We start from the raw sequence: 22,991 nt of genomic DNA on the forward strand, positions 1-22,991 counted from the left end.
CATTCAGTTGGGTATATCTTTCCCTTTCTCCTTTGCCTTTCGCTTCTCTTCTTTTCTCAGCTATTTGTAAGGCCTCCTCAGACAACCAGTTTGCCCTCTCGCATTTCTTTTTCTTTGGATGGTTTTGGTCACCATCTCCTGTACTATGTTATAAATCTCCATCCATAGTTCTTCAGGCACTCTGTCTACCAGATCTAATCCGTTGAATCTATTTGTCACCTCTACTGTGTAATCATAAGGGATTTGATTTATGTCATACCGGAATGCTCTGAGATTCCCTGGTGGCTCAGATGGTAAAGAATCTGCCTGCTATGCAAGAGACCTGAGTTCCATCCCTGGGTCAGGAAGATGCACTAGAAAAGGAAATGGCAACCCACTCAGGTACTCTTGCCTGGAAAATCCCATGGACAGAAGAGCCTGGTGGGCTACAGTCCATAGGGTCACAAAGAGTTGGACACGACTGGGTGGCTTCATTTTCACATGCATACCTGAGTGGTCTAGTGGTTTTCCCTATTGTCTTCAATTTAAGCCTGAATAAGGGGGAAAATAAACATTTTCAAATACTCCCAGAGCTACTGTTCTCCTTAACAAGGGCCTGCCCTCGAGGGTAATTATTTTACCAAAATGTAGGCAACTTTGTTTTTACCAGAGCCTGACTGACTTGATGGAAATGAAATATGCAGCTTGAGCCCTCTCCAGTCTCCCTGCCTCACCTATGAGGATGGATTGGAGGTAGAGAAGCACTAGGAAAGTCACAGCCCAGGGCCATAGATTCACAAAAAACTGAGACCTAATCTTAGGACTGGAGAGCACTTATCCTCCCTTTACATCTTACCACCACATCAATCAGGTTCCTGTATAACAACAGGATTACAGCTGAGCAAGGTAAAGGAAACCCAAAAATAACAGAAGAGACAATAACAAGGACATGAGAGGAAATTTTAGCCTCTGACACCTACAGTTACAGTAACCAGTAAATGCAATCCAGTTCATAGTCAGGTAAACATAAAAACTAAAGGCCTCTTTATCTTAGTTCTTTTTGCTCGAAACATCAGCTCCAGCTTTCAACAGAAAATTACAGGACATGCTAAAAGGCAAAAAAAGAAAAACTGTACTTTGAATAGACAAAACATTAGACCCAGACTCAGTTATGACAGATTTTGTAATTATAAGGCTAGGAATTTAAGATAATATGATTATCCTAAAGGCGCCAATGGAAAAAAATTGAAATGCTAGAAAGCAAAAACACCATTAACAGAAATGAAGAATGCCTTTGATTGGCTCAGCAGAAGCTTGGACATGGTCAAGGATAGAATCAGTGAGCTCAAAAATGTGAATAGAAACTTCCCCAAAAAAGGAAAGTGAAAAAGGAATACAAAATATAGTACATCTTAATGAATATTCAGGTATGAATTGCTACACTAATGGCCACAATGACTCATAATAGTCTTGTTCCACATTCACTCTGTTTAACCAAGGGGACATCAGCAAACATGACACAAACAGAGCCTTGATAAACTCTTAGACTTTGAGACCTACCTTTTTAGAATGCCGCCCTGAAGCCTGCCCAGTCTAGTCAGCTTAAGAATGAAAGATTGTAAAGAGAGAAGCCTACTCAGGCATTCCAACTGACCTACCAGCTGAATGCAACCATGTAAGTCCAGCCAATCCACAGAATCAAGAGAAATAAAATGGTTAGGGTTGTAAGCCACTAAACTTTGAGTTGGCTTGTTATACAGTAATAAATAATCACTAAAAATAATGTATTCTGTTTGCTTAAGAGCCAAATATGAAAGAATTTACAGAAATGGACCTATCAACATTATTAAAAAGGTACGTTTGGGAAGTACAGTAAATACTAGTACATTTGAATAGACAGTAAAAGGAAAGAAGTATGGAGAAGGAGAAAATGAAAACTTAAGAGTTTAAGAGAACATGCTTACTGATATTCACAATTTTAATCACATCCTCTAGGGAAAAGGTACATGTGAAAAAAGTGACTTTAGTAAAGGAAAATTTATAAGGTATTTTGGGGCTTTGTGTCTATTGATACCCAAGAATTGCATCTACCTCTCTGCAAGTTGACTAACATGTGACATCTACCTACTCTAATACACATTTACTTTTAAATCACATTTCATTAAATAATAACCTATCTTGCAATTTGAAACTAAAAAATGGCTGCCTCTCACCTTTGGTTTATAAAGTAGTCATGTGTCGTTTATCCCTATATCGAACTAAACAGTTTTACTCCCTTCTGGTTTTCATCACCACCAAAAAAGAGTTTGTAGCAAAACTCTGTGGCCTATTGGTTTGCCTCTCAAAGGGGCATAGATCTCCAACTTGAAAAATAAAATGCACTAAAGCACAAGTCAAGCTATTCCCATTAGCTCATTTATACCACATTGTCCACTTTGGAAATCAGAGTTTTATCTTTTTATTCCAGAGAATGACAGCTGAAATATAATAGCACATAATCTCAGGAAGGTTTACCTCCTGTATACAACTCTGTAAAGGAGAGCAGACCATTAAATTAGACCTCCACAGGCAATAACACCCGATGCAGTTCAGCTTTATGAGAGCTGTGGATATGTTTTATTTTTTCCCTTGGCATTCTTTTTTCATGCATTGACAATGGCTTTTATCATTCCTTCATTAGATGCTTATGTGCATTAGGTTCTAGAAAAGCAGTTATCAAAATCAAACTACTCAGTTACTTAAGAAGCTAATGAACCATTAATTCTACTCTTTGATATATTCCCAAGAGAGTCTAAAATATATGTCACACAAAAATTTCTACATGGATATTCATAGCATAATATTCGTATTCATAATAGCCAAAAAGTTCAATAAACAAACCAAATGTCCATGAACTAACAAATGAATAAACAAAATGTGGCATATCAGTAAATGGAAAATTATTCCATTAAAAACATGAAACATGCTATAACCTGGATGAACCTTGTAAAACATTATTCTAAGTGAAAGAACTGAAGTGAAAGAAACCAGATACAAAAGGCTTCATATTACATGGTTCTGTTTATATTAAACGTCTAGAAAAGGCAAATCTGTAGAAATAGAAAGGAACTGGCAGTGTGGGGTACCAAGAACGGGGCTGGAGAAGAAATGGGAAGTGACTGCTAATGGGTACAGGGTTCCTTTCTGGAGTGATAAAAAATGTTCTGAGACTAGTGGTGACAGTTGTACAACCTTGTGACTAGAGTAAAGACCACCGAATTGTGTACTTGAATCTGGTGAACTTTATATGTGAACTATACATCAGTTTAACAAAAGAAAAGGAACGAAAATACTCACATTATAAATTTATAATTGGAAAGCAGGTTGACAGGTAAAGCTTGAATCAGGATTTTAGCCTTCCTCATTTATTCCAAATGAGAAATCAAAAACTTCTATGAAAAACCGGTGTTACGGTGTTTTTCAGGAACTAATATCAAGTTGAAATTCAGCCTAAGAAAAAAACAGAAAATATGAGGAATGAATAATCAAAATAACAAGTAACATTAGTATAGTGCTTTGCAGTTTTTAAAGCACTTTTATATACATTAAAAGTCAGTTCTGTTGTTGTAATTACCTCATAAAACTGTTCAGTAAGTGGTATTGTAATTCTAATTTTATAGATGAGGAAACATTCAAGTTACATTTTTCTGTTGCTATATCTTTAAGCACCCCCAAGTCAAGATTTGCCTTTTTCATCTCTGTTAAAGGCCTACAATGTACATTCAACAAATGTTAAGGTGAATGAATAAACAGGTAAATTAAGGCTTAGAGAAGGCAAGGAACTTTCTAAAGATCAAACAAAGCAGGGTCCACTACTGTCTTTGGCATTCAAATCCTGTGTGCTTTCCATCATATCACATCACAGGTCTCCTCTGTTAAGGAAAATATTTGTTCAAGTTCCAACCTTTAAGCTGGTATCAAAGTTATTTTAATTCAAAGCCAAAATGGAGGTCTTCAACAGCAATCATTTATATGGCATATTAGTAAACCTCAAGAAAAACTAAACAGTTGTACACATTATATTTTGTTATTTACTATCAAACCTTCAGGTAAGTAAAGCAGACATTTACCAGATGCCTGATATGTGTCAGCCACTATGTGAGCCCTGGTAATGGGGCATTCAGTTCAGTTCAGTTGCTCAGTCATGTCCAACTCTTTGTGACCCCATGGACTCAGCATACCAGGCTTCCCTGTCCATCACCAACTCCTGAAGCTTGCTCAAACTCATGTCCATCAAGTTGGTGCCGCCATCCAACCATCTCATCCTCTGTCATTCCCTTCTCTTCCTGCCTTCAATCCTTCACAGCATCACAATCTTTTCAAATGAGTCAGTTCTTCGCATCAGGTGGCCAAGGTATTGGAGCTTCAGCTTCAGCATTAGTCCTTCCAATGAATATTCAGGACTGATTTCCTTTAAGATTGACTGTTTTGATCTCCTCACAGTCCAAGGGACTCTCAAGAGTCTTCTCCAATACCACAGTTCAAAAGCATCAATTCTTCAATGCTCAGCTTTCTTTATGGTCCAATTCTCACATCCATACATGACTACTTGAAAAACCTCCAGCAAAGAAATGTCTCTGCCTTTTAATATGCTGTCTAGGTTCGTCATAGCTTTTCTTCCAAGGAGCAAGTATCTTTTCATTTCATGGCTGCAGTCACCATCTGCAGTGATTTGGGAGCCCAAGAAAATAAAGTCTGTCACTATTTCCATTGTTTCCCCATCTATTTGCCATGAAGTGATGGGACAGGATGCCATGATCTTAGTTTTTTGAATGTTGAGTTTTAAGCCAGCTTTTTTACTCTCCTCTATGGGATGGGGCATACAAATGAAGAAGTCACTAGATTGGAAACACCTAAGTACCTGTTCTTTTTATTCTTTTTTTTTTTTTTTTTCATTTTTAAATCATTTTACTGTTTATACCGTAGTCACACTTGAATTGGCAGAACTGTTTCCATGACAGACCAGAAACCTGTTATTCAAGGAAAAATAAGTGAAGGTTTTCCTAAAGCTTAAGGAGAGACGTCCCATAGTAACTAACAAAGAATGGCTATAGCGATCTCAGACAATGGTGCCAAGGTGTGTGAGCAGGTAGGAACAAAGGGTGCTCCAGAGTGGCTGGCCTACAAATGTGTGTTGGCCTGAGAGCACTGCTGCTTCCTAATGGGATTTTCTTATTATGTTATTTTTTAAATAATGAAAGTATGATAATACATTTTCAGGAGATTTGGAAAATACAGAACAAAGTTACATATAGTTTCACTGTATATTACAATTATGTTCTAGGTAGATAAATGAAGGTTTTTAGTTGGAGTTTCAATATCAAACTCTCAAAATTAATAGGACAAATACACAGAAAAGTAGAAAGATATAGTAGGCCTGAAAAGCACCGTGAACCAATTCAACATCATTAAGACTTCTACAGCTTTCACACAACAGTAGGATGCAAATTCTATTCAAGTCCCCATAGACTGTAAACCAGGGGACGCTGGAACGTATCCAGGGACATAAAACAAGGTACCACATTTGATGGTCTAAAGGCTGAAACCATACAGAGTCTGTCCAGTTATCATTGTGGAATTATGTTAGAAATCAGTATCAAAAGACATTTGAAAACAACTTACATATTTTCAAGTACAATGTGACATTTACCAAGAGAGACCTTTGATTTAGCCATTGAAAGCCTCAATAAGTCAGAAGACTGAAAAAACACAGAAGGTGATTGCAGAGAAGAAAGCATTTTATCAAAATGTGAAACTAGTATCAAAGATACTTTTTTAAAACCCAGGTATTTGGAAATTAAATGTCCACTTTTAAACGATTGGTTTATCTAAGAAGCCAGAACAAGGAAAATTAGAAAATATTTGTAACAGAATAAAAATGAAAAGAGAGTTGACCAGAATTTTTTGCATGCAGCTGAAGCTGCTCAATGCAATTAAATACCATTTGGAGTCTTGAATAAGGTATGAAAACAAATAATGGACTCTAGCATAAAAGTTTGAGAAATTTGAATAAAATATAATAATACTGTATCACATGGTAATTTACTTTTTTTTTTTTTTACAACATAGTATTTCTCCATATTCTCAGAATTGGACTAGAAGTTTCAAGCCTCATTCAAAAAAAAAATTTTTTTTAAACCACTAAAATAAACTTTCTAGGCTTTCAGCAGGGATATTAGATGCCAAAATACATGGAACTATATCAAAGTTTTGAGTGACTATAATTTAGAAATCTAGCATTCTATTCATTCTAAGTCAAACAATTGGAATTCTAAATGTCATAAATTTTTTAAGTTAGGCAAAAATTCATTAAGTTTTCTAAAATATATTATACATACTATTTATGTATATGTGTTGTGTTTACAAAAGCTTTTCTACTATGATTGATGAAGACCTAAGTACCTGTTCTTATGGAGCTATTTTCAGCCTAGTAAGAGATTCTTCTACGTGTTTCATCACTTTATCTTTGTCAGTTATCTAGAAGCTGGGTTCAGAAATAAGTCAGAATACTCCAAAGGATAGTCAATGGATTCCTTTACTCTCCTTTAAAAGCCCCCCATTGACTACAAGGAAAGGAAGCCAACCATTATTTTAAGAAATTTTCCATAAATTGCTACAATACTTACTTCTGAAGCCCAGGAATTCAGCATTTAGGCATGTAGCTTCATGAATTCTCGATGCAGTGTTTACTTACTGAAAATACAGGCTCTTTCTACTGGATCTACGTTCAAGAGTGCCTGGTAACACCACATACTTTTTAAAGATCTTAACTACTTTCTATACATGGATTATGCCTTTTTATGAAGACATCCTATTTCTTATTTTTAAGATGATTACTAAGTAGGACTATTAAAAACCAAAGAGTATGTATACAGTTACATTAAATTAACATGTGTCTTAGATTTATAATTTGATCACAAATTGATTAAGCTGATTCTCCAGTCAACAGAGTACCTGATATATAGCAGGTGCTTAAAATCTATAGAACAAACAAGCTAATTAATTAATCACAGGCTTTAATAAGTAAGTGATTAGTGAGAATCCATTTACACTCTAAACTAGGTTTTCTAAAAGTAAAAAAAAAAAAAAAATTTGTCTTAGTCATATAAACCAGTAGAAGATTTTACCATCAAGCAGAAAACTGCTTCATTTATATTTTCTGTATGAGTTGCCATACATTTAATTTAAATCAGTGAATTTTAAGACAGAAATAAGAAGACAAGCTATGATTTAGTGAATGTTTTAAATGTCAAGTGTCTGTAGCCAAATTTTAAAATTAAACACCAATATTTTTATTATTCTCAGTCAAAATTTTTTTGGCTTCTCTTTCCAAATCTATGCTGTCCTCTTTTTTCCCCACTTCTGAATTCTGGTGTCACATTAGAATATGATGTTAAGAAGCACAAGTAAGTTTAGCCTGTTGACAATAAGTAACCTTTCTTATGACTTTTCTATATATAGGAATTAGCTGTCTCCCTAAAACTGACTAAACACTTCAGCAATGAATTTAAATATTCAAAGTTGTCACTGTTTTAATACATTTTATCAGTTTTCTCTGACTGCTATTATTTGTTGGTAATTTATTATTTAAAAAGTGATCATCTGTATATTACTGGAAATCATCCTATTATAACAGCTATGGTATTTTAAATTTTCCAGAAATTTGGGACAGTGGGGTCTCAGATCAACTCAAATATTTTTTAAGCCACAAAGGTCACCTCAGATTTTGTAATTAATTTCACATAATTAGAATATATATATATGTAACATCTGACATAGAGATTCTTTTTCTGTGAAGTTCACATATAAGTTGTTTGAAACTTTTAAAATATCAGAAAAAAGATTATATTATCATAGTAGATTATAAATAATTTCATTGCTAGACTTTTTCTGGCTAGGATATCTGATCTGATTAACATTTACAAATGCCATGTTGACTGGAATGACTACGTAAAAAATGTTACAGATTTCCAGATCATATCCTAGGACCCCACAAATACAGAGATCCAAACAGTAAAAGAAATGAGCAATGGGCATTGGCGGTGGAGGGGGTGCTATTTTGTCATTATATAGAGCATTTTATACAGCAGTAAGGCAAATATCAGTGCTTTTCTTCCAACTGAATAAAAAGGATCACAGGTAATGATAAAGAGTGTGGAATTTGGAATTAAGCTGCCAAAGTGAAAATTCCAGCTCCATCATTTAGTAACTATGTAGTTTTGATCAAAACATTTGACCTCTTGATTTCCTCACAATAAAGATAATTGATACTATAAATGCTTTTTATGTATTATTATAAAATTGCTCAAAATTCTTATTTATAACTGATACTTTACCTTTAAGTAGACTATCTTTCTGTACTGGTATCTATGTGGTATAAATTGATACAGTATCTCAGGTTTGACACATTTGGAGGGTAAAAGTTCTTTCATTGATTCCTTCATTCATTGAACAAATATGTACTGAGTGCCTAATATATGTTAGACCAATTCTAGACTCTTTAGGTAGGTTAATAAAACAGACCAATTTCTTGACCCTCATAGAGATTACATTCTAGTAGGTGAAAAGAGGCAATAAATCATATAAATAAATAGTTATGATAAGTTATTTAATACTATGTAATAGTTAAGAGGTGATATCTACTCTGGGGGGAATAAAGCAGGCTAAGAAGGATAGAGGAGTCATCAGATTTATGTATGGTGGTCAGAATGGGCTTCTTTGAGAAAATGTCATTTGAACAAAGATTTGAAGACTATAAGGGAATCACACATGGTTATTTTAAAGAATATTCCAGGTAGAGGAGAAAGCCAGAGCAGAAGCCCTAAGGTATTCCTGGAATCTCCAAGGAACAGTGAGTGAAGAGACCCATGTCTTGCAGTAGAATGAAAGAAGGGGATTTAAGGAGTAGAAGATAAAATCTGAGTTAAATGAGGGAATGTAAAGTGAAACAGTATAGGAAGAACAACAGCTAACACAGGGAAACTGATCAGAAAACTATTAAAATAATTCTGGTTAGAAATGATGGTTAATAGCCATGGAGGTAGAAATAAGTGTTTGGATTGTGGATGTTTGGGGATTGTGTATGGATCAGTGGTAAAGAATCTGCCTGCAATGCAGGAGCTGCGGGAGACTCGGGTTCTATCCCTAAGATCGGGAAGATCTCCTGGAGGAGGACTTGGCAACCCATTCCAGTATTTCTGCCTGGAGAATCCCACAGACAGAGAAGCATGGACAGTTACAGTCCATAGGGTCACAAAGAATCTGGCACGACTGAGCACGCACACACAGTGTTTTTAAACCACGGAAGTAAGAGATACTGAGCTTAAAACATGGAATAATAGGTTGGATATAAGAACTTAGAGTTCAAGGATTGTAATTCTAAGCTGGAGTTATAAATTTGGGAGTATTAGGGACTGACCTAAGTTAAGTTGGCCACACAAACTCTTAGGTTCTTTTTGAGGTAAGTTTAGTCAAGGAATTCATTGTCACCAACGATTAGCAGCAACTTTCCTTACAGGAAAGAAAATCTCAAACCAATTTTGTGCAAATAAAGATGTTAAATATAGATTCATTGCCAAGTAGACACAAAATTGTTACTATAATCTTTTACATTACTTTGGATGAATGGTTTGCTCATGGGAGATGAGACTATATATTAGTGAAATTAGAAAATTTTTGGAGAAGAATGAAAACAAATGTAGCATACCAAAACTTACGGGATGCTGCAAAAGCAGTAAGTACTCAGAATTTTATGGCTGTAGAACTATGTTAAAAACAAGGAAGAACACCATGTCAACAACCTAACTTTAGACTTTAAGGAACTTGAAAAAGAAGAGCAAACTAAACCTAGAGCCAGTAAAAGGAAGGAAACAATAAAGATTCAAGCAGAGATAAATGAAATAAAGTGCAAAACAGTAGACAGAATCACAGAAATCAAAAGTTCGTTTTTTGGAAAACCAACAAAGTTGACGCTCCTTTAGCTAGGCTGAATAAGAAGGAAAAAAGACACAAATGAACAAGGGGACATTACTACCAACCTTGCAAAAAATGAAAGGATTATAAGTGAAACCGTGAACCAATTAATACATCAACAAACTAATTTAGATGAAGTGGGAAAAAAATTTAACAGACACTCACTGGAAGGACTGATGCTGAAGCTGAAACTCCAATACTTTGGCCACCTGATGTGAAGAACTGGCTCATTTGAAAAGACCCTAATGCTGGGAAAGATTGAAGGCAGGAGGAGAAGGAGAGGACAGAGAATGAAATGGTTGGATGGTATCACCGACACAATGGATGGACATGAGTTTGAGTAAGCTCCAGGAGCTAGTGATGGACAGGGAGGCCTGGAGTGCTGCAGTACGTGGAGTTGCAAAGAGTCAGACACGACTGAGCAACTGAACTGAACTGATGCCTATATTGACTCAGAAAGAAATAGAAAATCTCAACAGACCTAAAACCAGTAAATAAACTGAATCAGTAATCAAAAGCCTCCAAACAGAAAAATCAAGGATCAGATGGCTTACTGGTGAATTCTTCAAACCATTAAAAGAAAAGTTGGCATGAATCCCACCCACACTCTTCTAAGAACTAGAAAAGGAGGGAACGTTTCCTAACACATTCTATGAGGCTTATATTACATACATATCAAGCCAAATAAAGATGCCACAATAAAACAAAAACTACAGACCAGTATTGCGCATGAATACTGATGTAAAAATCTTCAGCAAAATGCTTACAAGCCAAGTCTAACAGGACATTATCATAAACTGATCAGTTGGTCCCAGGAATGCAAAGCTTGTTCACATAAGAAAAATCAGTTAATCCATCCCAGTTATAGAACTGAGGGAAAAAAACAAATGATCCTCTCATGTGTTTTCATAGGAAAACCATTTAACAAAATTCAGTACCATTTCTTGATCTAAGAAAAAAAAACTTGGAATAGATGAAAACTTTCTTATCTTTCATAAATATAAAGGTCATTTATGAAAAACCCACAGCTGACATCATCCTCATTGGTAAAAAATGGAAAGTATTCCCCCTAAAATTAAGAACAAGACAAGGATGGCCACCTTCACTACTGCTATTCAACTTTGACTGGAATTCCTGGATAGAGAAATTAGGTGAGAAAAAGAAATTAAAACCATCCAAATTAGACAACAAAAAGTGAAACTTTTTTCACTTTTTGCAAATACTATGATTCTGTATAGAAAACCTCTTAGAATGCACACACAAGAAAAACCTCCAGAGCTAATAAATGTATTCTGCAAAGTTGTGGGGTAAAAGGTCAACATCCCTAAATTAGCTGTGATTCTGTACATCAGTGAGCAATTCAAAATGGAAATCTTTTTAAATTGTTCAATCTACAGCAACTCCAGAAGAATAAAATACCTAGGGATAAATTTAACCAAGGAAGTGAAAGACTTATACACTGAAAGCTATAAAACATTGCTGAAAGAAATTAAATAAGACCTAATAAATGGAAAGACATCCCATGTTCATGGACTAAAAGACTTAATAATGTTAAGACAGCCATATTCACCAAAGTGCTCTATATATCCAGTGCTATCCTTATCAAAATTCCAGTGTTCATTTTTGCAGAAATGTAAAAGGCAAAGTTCAAACTCATAAAGAATAACAAAGGGCCCTGAAAAGTCAAAACAATATTGAGAAAGAAAAACAAAGGGGAGGAGCTATACTCCCCAAGTTTAAAACTTACTTAATCAACTGTGTGGTGCTGGTGTAAAGGTAGACATACAGACCACTGGAATACAATTGAGAATCCAAAAATAAACCCAAACATCTCTGGACAATTAACTTTGACAACAATGGTGCCAAGGCACCATTAAATGGATATGATGCCAAGGCAGGTAAAAACCCAGGTAAGACAGTAGGAACTGAGAGAGGGAATCAGAGGGCAGACAGACTTAAACCACAATCACAGACCACAGCCTTGTCTAGCTCAGTGAAACTAAGCCATGCTGCGTGGGGCCACCCAAGACAGACAGGTCATGGTGGAGAGGTCTGACAGAATGTGGTCCACTGGAGAAGGGAATGGCAAACCACTTCAGTATTCTTGCCTTGAGAACCCCATGAACAGTATGAAAAGGCAAAAAGATAGGACACTGAAAGAGGAACTCCCCAGGTCGGTAGGTGCCCAATATACTACTGGAGATCAGTGGAGAAATAACTCCAGAAAGAATGAAGGGGTGGAGCCAAAGCAAAAACAACACCCAGTTGTGGGTATGACTGGTGATAGAAGCAAGGTCCAATGCTGTAAAGAGCAATATTGCATAGGAACCTGGAATGTTAGGTTCACGAATCAAGGCAAATTGGAAGTGGGCAAACAGGAAATGGCAAGAGTGAACATTGACATTCTAGGAATCAGCGAACTAAGATGGACTGGAATGGGTGAATTTAACTCAGATGACCATTTATATCTACTACTGTGGGCAGGAATCCCTTAGAAGAAATGGAGTAGCCATCATGGTCAACAAGAGTCTGAAATGCAGTACTTGGATGCAATCTCAAAAACGACAGGATGATCTCTGTTCGTTTCCAAGGCAAACCATTCAACATCACGGTAATCCAAGTCTATCCCCCGACCAGTAATGCTGAAGAAGCAGAATTTGAATGGTTCTATGAAGACCTACAAGACCATCTAGATCTAACACCCAAAAAAGATGTCCTTTTCATTATAGGGGACTCGAATGCAAAGTAGGAAGTCAAAAAACACCTGGAGTAAAGGCAGATTTGGCCTTGGAATACAGAGTGAAGCAGGACAAAGGCTAATAGAGTTTTGCCAAGAGAATGCACTGGATATAGCAAACATCCTCTTCCAACAACACAAGAGAAGACTGTACACATTGACATCACCAGATGGTCAACACCAAAATCAGATTGATTATATTCTTTGCAGCTAAAGATGGAGAAGCTGTATACAGTCTGCACAAACAATACCAGGAGCTGACTGTGGCTCATGAACTCCTTATAGCCAAATTCAGACTTAAATTGAAGAAAGTGGGGAAAACCACTAGACCATTCAGGTTGACCTAAATCAAATCCCTAGAGTGCCTGATGAACTATGGACGGAGGTTCATGACATACTACAGAAGACAGGGATCAAGACCATCCCCAAGAAAAAGAAATGGAAAAAAGCAAAATGCCTGTCTGAGGAGGCCTTACAAATAGCTATGAAGAGAAGAGAAGTGAAAAGCACAGGAGAAAAGGAAAGATACCCATTTGAATGCAGAGTTCCAATGAATAGTAAGGAAAGATAAGAAAGCCTTCCTCAGCAATCAGTGCAAAGAAATAGAGGAAAATAGAATGGGAAAGACTAGAGAACTCCTCAAGAATATTAGAGATACCAGGGAACATTTCATGCAAACATGGGCTCAATAAAGGACAGAACTTGTATGGACCTAACAGAAGCAAAAGATATTAAGAAGAGGTGGCAAGAATACACAGAAGAACTGTACAAAAAAGATCTTCATGACCCAGATAATCACGATGGTGTGATCACTCACCTAGAGCCACACATCCTGGAATGTGAAGTCAAGTGGGCCTTAGGAAGCATCACTACGAACAAAGTTAGTGGAGGTGATGGAATTCCAGTGGAGCTATTTCAAATCCTAAAAGATGATTCTGTGAAAGTGCTGCACTCAATATGCCAGCAAACTTGGAAAACTCAGCAGTGGCCATAAGACTGGAAAAGGTCAATTTTCATTCCAATCCCAAAGAAAGGCAATGCCGAAGAATGCTCAGACTACTGCACAATTGTACTCATCTCATACGCTAGTAAAGCAATGCTCAAAATTCTCCAAGCCAGGCTTCAGCAGTACATGAACCATGAACTTCCAGATGTTCAAGCTGGTTTTAGAAAAGGCAGAGGAACCAGAGATCAAATTGCCAACATCTGCTGGATCATGGAAAAAGCAAGAAAGTTCCAGAAAAACATCTAGTACTGCTTTATTGACTATGCCAAAGCCTTTGACTATGTGGATCACAATAAGCTGTGGAAAATTCTTCAAGAGATGGAATACCAGACCACCTGACCTGCCTCTTGAGAAACGTGTATGCAGGTCAGGAAGCAACAGTTAGAACTGGACATGGAACAACAGACTGGTTCCAGTAGGAAAAGGCGTACATCAAGGCTGTATATTGTCACCCTGCTTATTTAACTTATATGCAGAGTACATCATGAGAAATGCTGGGCTGGAAGAACCACAAGCTGGAATCAAGATTGCCAGGAGAAATATTAATAACCTCAGATATGCAGATGACACCATCCTTATCGCAGAAAGTGAAGAACTAAAGAGCCTCTTGATGAAAGTGAAAGAGGAGAGTGAAAACGTTGGCTTAAAGCTCAACATTCAGAAAACTGAGATCATGGCATCCAGTTCCATCACTTCGTGGCAAATAGATGGGAAAACAGTGGCTGATTTTTTGGAGGGGGGACTCCAAAAACACTGCAGATGGTGATTGCAGCCATGAAATTAAAAGACACTTATTCCTTGGATGGAAAGTTATGACCAACCTAGACAGCATATTAAAAAGCAGAGATATTACTTTGTCAACAAAGGTCTGTCTAGTCAAGGCTATGATTTTTCCAGTGGTCATGTATGGATGTGAGAGTTGGACTATAAAGAAAGCTGAGCTCCAAAGAATTGATGCTTCTGAACTGTAGTGTTGGAGAAGACTCTTGAGAGTGCCTTGGATTGCAAGGAGATACAACCAGTCCATCCTAAAGGAGATCAGTCCTGGGTGTTCATTGGAAGGACTGATGTTGAAGCTGAAACTCCAGTACTTTGGCCACCTGATGCGAAGAGCTGACTCATTTGAAAAGACCCTGATGCTGGGAGAGATTGAGGGCAGGAGGAGAAGGGGACGACAGAGGATGAGATGTTTGGATGGCATGACCGAACAATGGACATGAGTTTGGGTAAACTCTGGGAGTTGGTGATGGACAGGGAGGCCTGGCATGGTGCGGTTTATGGGGTCGCAAAGAGTCAGACATGACTGAGCGACTGAACTGAACTGAAGCCAGGGCACCGTTAAATGTATATGATGCAATCTCAAAATGTCAGAATGGTCTCAGTTTGCCATTCATCCTCACAGTAATCCAGGTCTATTCCCCAACCACTGATGCCAAAGAAACCAACACTGACTGGTTCTATAAAGACTTAAAACACCTTCTAGAACAAACACTAAAAAAAGATGTCCTTTTCATCATAGGGGACTGGAATGTAAAAGTAGGAAGTCAAGAGATACCTGGAGTAACAGGCAAGTTTGGCCTTGGAGTACAAAATTAAATAGGGCAAAGGCTAACAGTTTTCCCAGAAGAACACACTGGTCATAACAAACACCCTTTTCCTCCAACAACTCAAGAGATGATTCTACACATGGACATTACCAGATGGGCAGTACAGAAATCAGATTGATTATATTCCTTGCAGCTGACGATGGAAAAACTCTATACAAGACCTGGAGCTGACAGTGGCTCAGATCATGAGCTCCTTATTGCGAAATTCAGGCTTAAATTGCAGAAAGCAGGGAAAACCACTCAGCCTTCAGGTATGACCTAAATCAAATCTCTTATGATTTTTCAGTGGAAGTGATAAATAGATTGATGGGATTAGATCTGGCAGACAGAGTGACTGAAGAACTCTGGATGGAGGCATGTACACTGTACAGAGGCACTGACCAAAACGACCCCAAAGAAAAAGACATGAAGAGGGCCAAGTGGTTGTCTGAGGAGTATTTACAGGTAGCTGAGGAAACAAGAAATGTGAAAGGCAAGGGAGAAAGGGAAAGATATAGCCTACTCAATGCTTGTGAAAGCCCAAAATGGTGAAGTAGAAGGGTATGTGCTTATCTTCCCCTTTAAGAACAAAATCGCAATTAGCTGTTCAACAGCCATCAACAGGAGGACGTTGGAACCCACCATAAAAAATACCCCACGTCCAAGAACAAAGGAGAAGCCACAACAAGATGGAAGGAAGTGGGTACATTCACATTTAAAGTCAAATCCCATACCCACCGGGTAGGTGACCCACAAACTGGAGAACAATAATACCAAAGAAGTTCTCACACTGTTGCAATGGTTCTAGGCCCTGCATCAGACTTCCCAACCTAGGGATCTGGCAAATAGACTGGGAATCCCCAAGAAATCTGACTTTGAAGGCCAGCAGGATTTACTTATAGAACTTACATAGGACTGGGAGAGAGACTCTTGGAGGGCACAAACCAAACTTTGTATGCACCTATATCCAAGAGAAAGGAGCAGTGACCCCACAGGAGAATGAGACAGACCTGTTTGTGCGTGTTTGAGGGTCTTTTGCAGAGGCATGTGCTGCCAGTAATTTGCCACCAGGACAGGGGCACTGGCAATAGCAGTCCTGGGAGGCACATGTTGGCATAAGTCCTCTTGGAGGTCACCATTAGCCCTACAATAGAGCCTGTAGACTCCAGGACTGGGTCTTCTCTCGCCAAACAACTAACAAGGAGGGAGCACAGCCCCATCCATCAGCAGGCAAATGGATTAAAGATTTACCGAGCATGGCCTTGTCCACCAGTTCAGTTCAGTTGCTCAGTCGTGTCCAGCTCTTTGCGACCCCATGGACTGCAGCATGCCAGGCCTCCCTGTCCATCACCAACTCCCAGAGTTTACTCAAACTCATGTCTGTTGAGTTGGTGATGCCATCCAACCATCTCATCATCTGTCATCCCCTTCTCCTCCTGCCTTCAATCTTTCCCAGCATCAGGGTCTTTTCAAATGAGTCAGTCCACCAGAGGAAGACCCAGTTTTCCCCACTTCCCATCAGGAAGCTTGCACATGCCTCTTATCCTCATCCGTCAGAAGGCAGACAGAAGAAACAAGAACTACAGTCCCACAGCCTCCAGAATGAAAACCACAATCACAGAAAACTAACCAAAATGGTCACATGGATCAGACGTGGGTACTCAATGAAGCTATGAGCCATGTCATGCAAGGCCACTCAAGATGGAGAGTCATGGTGGAGAGTTCTGACAAAACATGGTCTGCTGGATAGGGAAATGTCAAACCACTCCAGTGTTCTTACCTGAAGAACCCTCATGAACAATATGAAAAGGCAGAAAGGCGTGACACAGGAAGTTGAGACCCCCTCCCCTAGTTGGTAGCTGTCCAGTATAATACTGGAGAAGAGTGGAGAAATAGCTCCAGGAAGAATGAAGAGGCTGAGCCAAAGCAGAAATGACACTCAGTTGTGGATGTATCTGGTGGTGAAAGTAAAGTATAATGCTGTAAAGAACAATATTGCATTGGAACCTGGAATGTTAGGTCTACGAGTCAAGGTAAATTGGATGTGGTCAATCAAGCAGGACATGTTAGGTCTACGAGTCAAGGTAAACTGGATGTGGTCAATCAAGCAGGACATGGTCAATCAACATCTTAGGAATCAGTGAACTAAAACCAAAGAAGAAATACAAATGACCAACAAGCAAAGACATTCAACATCATTGGTCATGAAGGAAGTGCAAATCAAACCACAGAATTACCACTTTACAATCATTGGGATGGCTTTAATGAAAAAAGAACAAGTGTCAATGAGGATGAAAATATAAGAACTCTGAATCATTGCTAGTGAACATGTAAAATGGCAATTTCTTAAAAAATTAAACAGAATTACCATATGATTCAGCAGTTTCATTGCTAGTTTAATAAATACCCAAAGGAAATTGAAATCAGGGTCTCAAAGTGGTATCTGTACATCCATTTTCATAGCATTACTCAGCCAAAAAGTGGAGTCAAGCCAGATGTCTATATATGGATAAATGGATAAGCAAAGTATTTTAATATACAAGGAATATGAGGCTTCCCAGGTGGTGCTAGTGGAAAAGAACCTGCCTGCCAATTCAGGATACATAAGAGATGGAGGTTTGATCCCTGGGTTGGGAAGATCCCCCGGAGGGGAAGAGTCCCTGGAGGAGAACATGGCAAGCCACTCCAGTGTTCTTGCCTGGAGAATCCCATGGACAGAGGAGCCTGGTGGGCTACCGTCCATAGGTTTGCAAAGAGTTGGACACGACTGAAGCCAACTTTGCATGTGCACACACACATAAGGAATATTATTCAACCATACAAAGGAACAAAGCACTGATACTTGCTATAGTTTATATGACCCTTGAAAACATTACTATAAGTGAAAAAAGGCAGACACAAATGATCATGTCTTACATGACACATGTGGAAGAGACAAATCTGTAGAGACTGAAAACAGGTTTGAGAATACCAGGGGAGAGGAAATAAGGAGTTATTACTTATGTGAGTATGGAGATTAATGAGAGCTGTGGTTATACAATATTGTGAATACACTAAAGGCCACCTGATTTTATACTTTAAAATGGTTAAGTGTGTATTATATGAATTTCACCTCAAAAAAACAAAGAATAGAATGAAAAGGGTGCTTTCATTAAAAGCTAGTGTTTGTGTAAAGAGTTACAATCTATTTTTAGAAATCAGGTTTTCCCTTGCATGTATTCATGCCCATGTCCCAACACCATTTGTTGAAATGATTTACCCAATAAATGCTCCATCCTCTAGTATTCCGTGTATAAGAATGTTAAGAAAATAATTTGGATGCAGACAAATATTGGGATGCAGAGATGTTCACTAAAGCATTGTTTATAATAATGAATATTAGGAGAAATCCTTAATATCCATCAGTAAAATGTTAATTTTAAATTATGGAATAAGAGGATACTATGTAAACAATGAAGTTATGTTTCTTATAACATCTGTATAGATACACTTTTATAAAAATAATTTTTAAAGGCTTGTGTATTGTCTGTCTTTTAACTGTTATCTTTGGTTTTCTTTTAATGGGATTTCAGTGTTCCAATAATCTTTCTCTCTGCATATCTATTTTTAAAAAATGTTAATAACATGAGAATATTTATGAAATAACATTGAGTGAAGGGCAGTAATACTAAAGTGTGTTAATGTGTTTACTTGTTCATGCACATGCCTAGGCAGAAAATTACATGATTAAAAGTATGCTAAAATTTTTTAAAAGTATGCTAAAATGTAACTATGTCTTCATTTTGAGATTTTTTGATAATTTATTTTCATTATTCTTTTTAATAGTTTTTAAGTTTTCTTAGGAAATATACAGTTTTATTTGGAATTTATGTTCTATGATCTTCTTAACAGAGTATTGATAAATGTTTTTATTTGGTTCTTTTCAGTGAGGTAGTTATAGAGAAACGGTTTATAAGTCTAGTTTGATGTCTATTAAGTCAGTCTTTGCTAAGTATAATGAAATATGTATATATTGAACATTTACTTTAACAGTGTTTACTATATTTGAAGCACTCTTTTAAGCATTTTCATTCAATCAGCTAAGTCTACAAGGCAAAGTAATTCCATACCCCTTGCAATTAACTATATTGCTTTATAGTTTTACATACATAAACTTTATTAACAGTTATCCCTAAATTCACTGTTCCTTTTCATTATACCTTTCTCTTACTAACATAAGAATTATATAAAAAATTAGATATATATACTTTCCAATGATTTCATATTTCTGGGTAACATTAGTAGATGTTTAGCAGACTCCATAGCAGATTATAGTATTTAGATATTAAATAACCCTGTCATTTAAATAGTTTGTCTAATTATGTTGAAAATACCTAGCAAGTAAATAACAGTCTTTAAAAGTGAGTTATAATAGGAGAGATTGATTTTTGGAATGCCAGTGTAAGGACTTCATGAACCTGCTGTCCCCTCCCCCCACCAATAAGCAAACAAAAAAAAAATGCTGGCTAAATAATATTAACTATTTCAGAACTCTGGAAATTAACCAAAGCCACAGAATGTTCTAAGCACTGTCTATCCAGGAGGAACTCCTGATTCTTAAGACGGCAGGGTCTGGGGCATTTTAACGTGAACTGTTTCCATCCCACCTCCCCTGTCTACTAAATGGTGCAGCAGCCATAAATAGCTAGGAGCCTCACAGTCAGTGGACAAGACTGACCTTTGGAGCCCCATTAAAATTCTCATCCCTATAACACTATCAATATTTGTCTAAACTAGCAACTCCTTATTCTCCATTCTCAGAATGTTGGGGCTATCAGATTTGACTCAGAGTTCAACCTAGCAGGGGGAAAAAAAAAGCCCAATCCCTCCAAAACATTACCAAAAACCCAGATGTAGTAAACAAAAGCCTGGCCAAAACATAAAAGGAAGTCCCAAGGCACTCGACAACCATAGGCAACTTGAAATGCTGGAACATCTTCTTGGACATCTAAAAACGTGCCTAGAAGGGAAACTACCTCATTTAATACATAGCTTGATTATGCTACCTTGAGGCACTGCTCAAGCAAGAAATGAAAGCGAAAGCTATCTTGTAAAAACACATACACATTAAAAAAAAAAAATGCAGACAACAGAAAATGTGCACAGTGATGTTAGACTTAGTTAAAAGAACCTGTGAATTGGCTATTATAAACATGCTCAAAGACCTAAAGGAAACTAGGATTAAAAAACCTAAAGTAAGCATGACAACTGTGTCTCACTAAAAGAAGATACAAATAAGAAGTAAAGATCATTTTTAAAAATCAAGTAGAAACTCTAGAGTTGAAAAGTACAATAACTGAATCAAAAATTTCTGTAGAGTACGCAACAACAGATTTGAGCTGGAAAAAGAATTGTTGTTCAGTCGCTAAGTTGTGTCCAGCTGTTTGTGACCTCGTGGACTGCAACACACCAGGCTTACCTATCCTTCACTACCTCCCAGAGTTTGCTCAAACTCAAGTCCATTGAGTTGGTGATGCCATCCAACCGTCTTATCCTTTGTCATCATCCCCTTCTCCTCCGACCCTCAATCTTTCCCAGCATCAGGGTCTTTTCCAGTGAATCAGCTCTTTGCATCAAGTGACCAAAGTATTGGAACTTGAGCTTCAGCAACAGTCCTTCCAGTGAATATTCAGTTCACTGGTTTCATCTCCTTGCAGTCCAAGGACTCTCAAGAGTCTTCTCCAGCACCACAATTCAAAAGCATCAATTCTTCAGCATTCAGCCTTATTTATGGTCCAACTCTCATATCTGTACATGACTACTAGAAAAATCATAGCTTTGACGATATGCACCTTTGTCTATATGCATCACTATATGCAAAGTGATATCTCTGCTTTTTAATACGCTAGTTAGGTTTGTCATAGCTTTCCTTCCAAGAAGCAAACATCTTTTTAGCAATCCTAAATATAGGTTAATTGCAAGTTTACAGAAAGAAAAAAAACCCTCAGAACCTGTGAAACCACCATCAAACATACCAATGTATGCATAAAGCAAGTCTTAAAGAGAGACAAAAGTGAAAGTGGTAGTCATTCAGATGTGTCCAACTCTTTGCAACCCCATGAGCTGTAGCCCGCCAGGCTCCTCTGTCCATGGGATTTCCCAGGCAAGAATACTGGAGTGGGTTGCCATGCCCTTCTCCAGGGGATCTTCCCTCCCCAGGGATCAAACCCAGGTCTCCTGCATTGCAAGCAGATTCTTTACCATCTGAGCCACCAGGGAAGCCCAAAATAGAGAAAGGGGCAGAATAAATATCTGAAGAAGTAATGGCTGAAACCATCCAAATATGATGAAAAACACTAATCTGCACATATGAGAAACTCAACAAACTTAAAGTAACTCAAAGAGTCACCACTGAGACACGTAAAGTATGAAAAATAGAGACAAAAAGAGACTTCATAGCAGCAAGAAGGATGCAGTTAGTTACATGTGAAGGAGCCTCAACAAGATTAACAGCTGACTTCTCATCAGAAACCACAGAAGGCAGAAGGGGATGATACATTCAAAGTGCTGAAAGGGGGAAAAAAAACCTGTCAATCAAGAATTCTGTTGGATTGGCCAAAAAGTTCATTTGGGTTTTTCCATAAAAGCAGAGAAACCCAAATGAACTTTTTGACCAACCCCATATATGTGCCAAAGCTATCCTTCAAAGGAAAGTTATGACCAACCTAGATAGCATATTGAAAAGCAGAGACATTACTTTGTCAACAAAGGTCCGTCTAGTCAAGGCTATGATTTTTCCAGTGGTCATGTATGGATGTGAAAATTGGACTGTGAAGAAAGCTGAGTGCTGAAGATTCGATGCTTTTGAACTGTGGTGTTGGATAAGATTCTTGAGAGTCCCTTGGACTGCAAGGAGATCCAACCAGTCCATTCTAAAGAAGATCAGTCCTGGGTGTTCTTTGGAAGGACTCATGCTACAGCTGAAACTCCAGTACTTTGGCCACCTCATGCGAAGAGTTGACTCATTGGAAAAGATTCTGATGCTGGGAGGGATTGGGGGCAGGAGAAGGAGACGACAGAGGATGAGATGGCTAGATGGCATCACTGGCTCTATGGACATGAGTTTGGGTGAACTCCGGGAGTTGGTGATGGACAGGGAGGCCTGGAGTGCTGCGATTCATGGGGTCGCAAAGAGTCGGACACAACTGAGCGACTGAAATGAACTGAACTGAGATAAAAATAGAATTCATCACTAACAGCCCACTCTTCAAAAATACTAAAGGGAGATTTCCTAAGTGATTTACAAAACAACTGCATAAAGTAATTACAGATTTGTGTTGATGGGCTGAATATATAAAAACATAAATTTGTATAATAACAATAACACAAAAGGGTGGGAACTTTGGAGCAAAGTTGTTGTTATGTGCTGGGTATTAAGTTATTTTTTTAAGTTAATATGCTAGTTGCAGTTCCCAGGGTAACCACTAAGAAAACAGCTCAGAAAATATATAATAAAAGAAACTACAGAATTAAAATGCTGTAATAGAAAACAATTAAAAGAAAGCAGCAATGGAGAAATAGAAAAGTTAAAAAGACATACAGAAAACCAATAGCAAATAGCAGGCAAAAGTCCTACCTTATCAATAATTACATTGAATGTAAATGGAATAAATACTCATATCAAAAGGCAGAG

General features: G+C 37.7%; 1 protein-coding gene across 1 annotated transcript in view; it reads left to right on the top strand.

Moving 5' to 3' along the window:
• ITFG1 (integrin alpha FG-GAP repeat containing 1) overlaps positions 1-22,991 on the top strand; it is a 308,679-nt gene that overhangs the window by 274,030 nt on the left and 11,658 nt on the right. The gene's annotated exons all lie outside the window — the stretch shown is intronic.

This window comes from Bos mutus, chromosome 18 (assembly GCF_027580195.1).
Source record: "Bos mutus isolate GX-2022 chromosome 18, NWIPB_WYAK_1.1, whole genome shotgun sequence".
NCBI lineage: Eukaryota > Metazoa > Chordata > Mammalia > Artiodactyla > Bovidae > Bos > Bos mutus.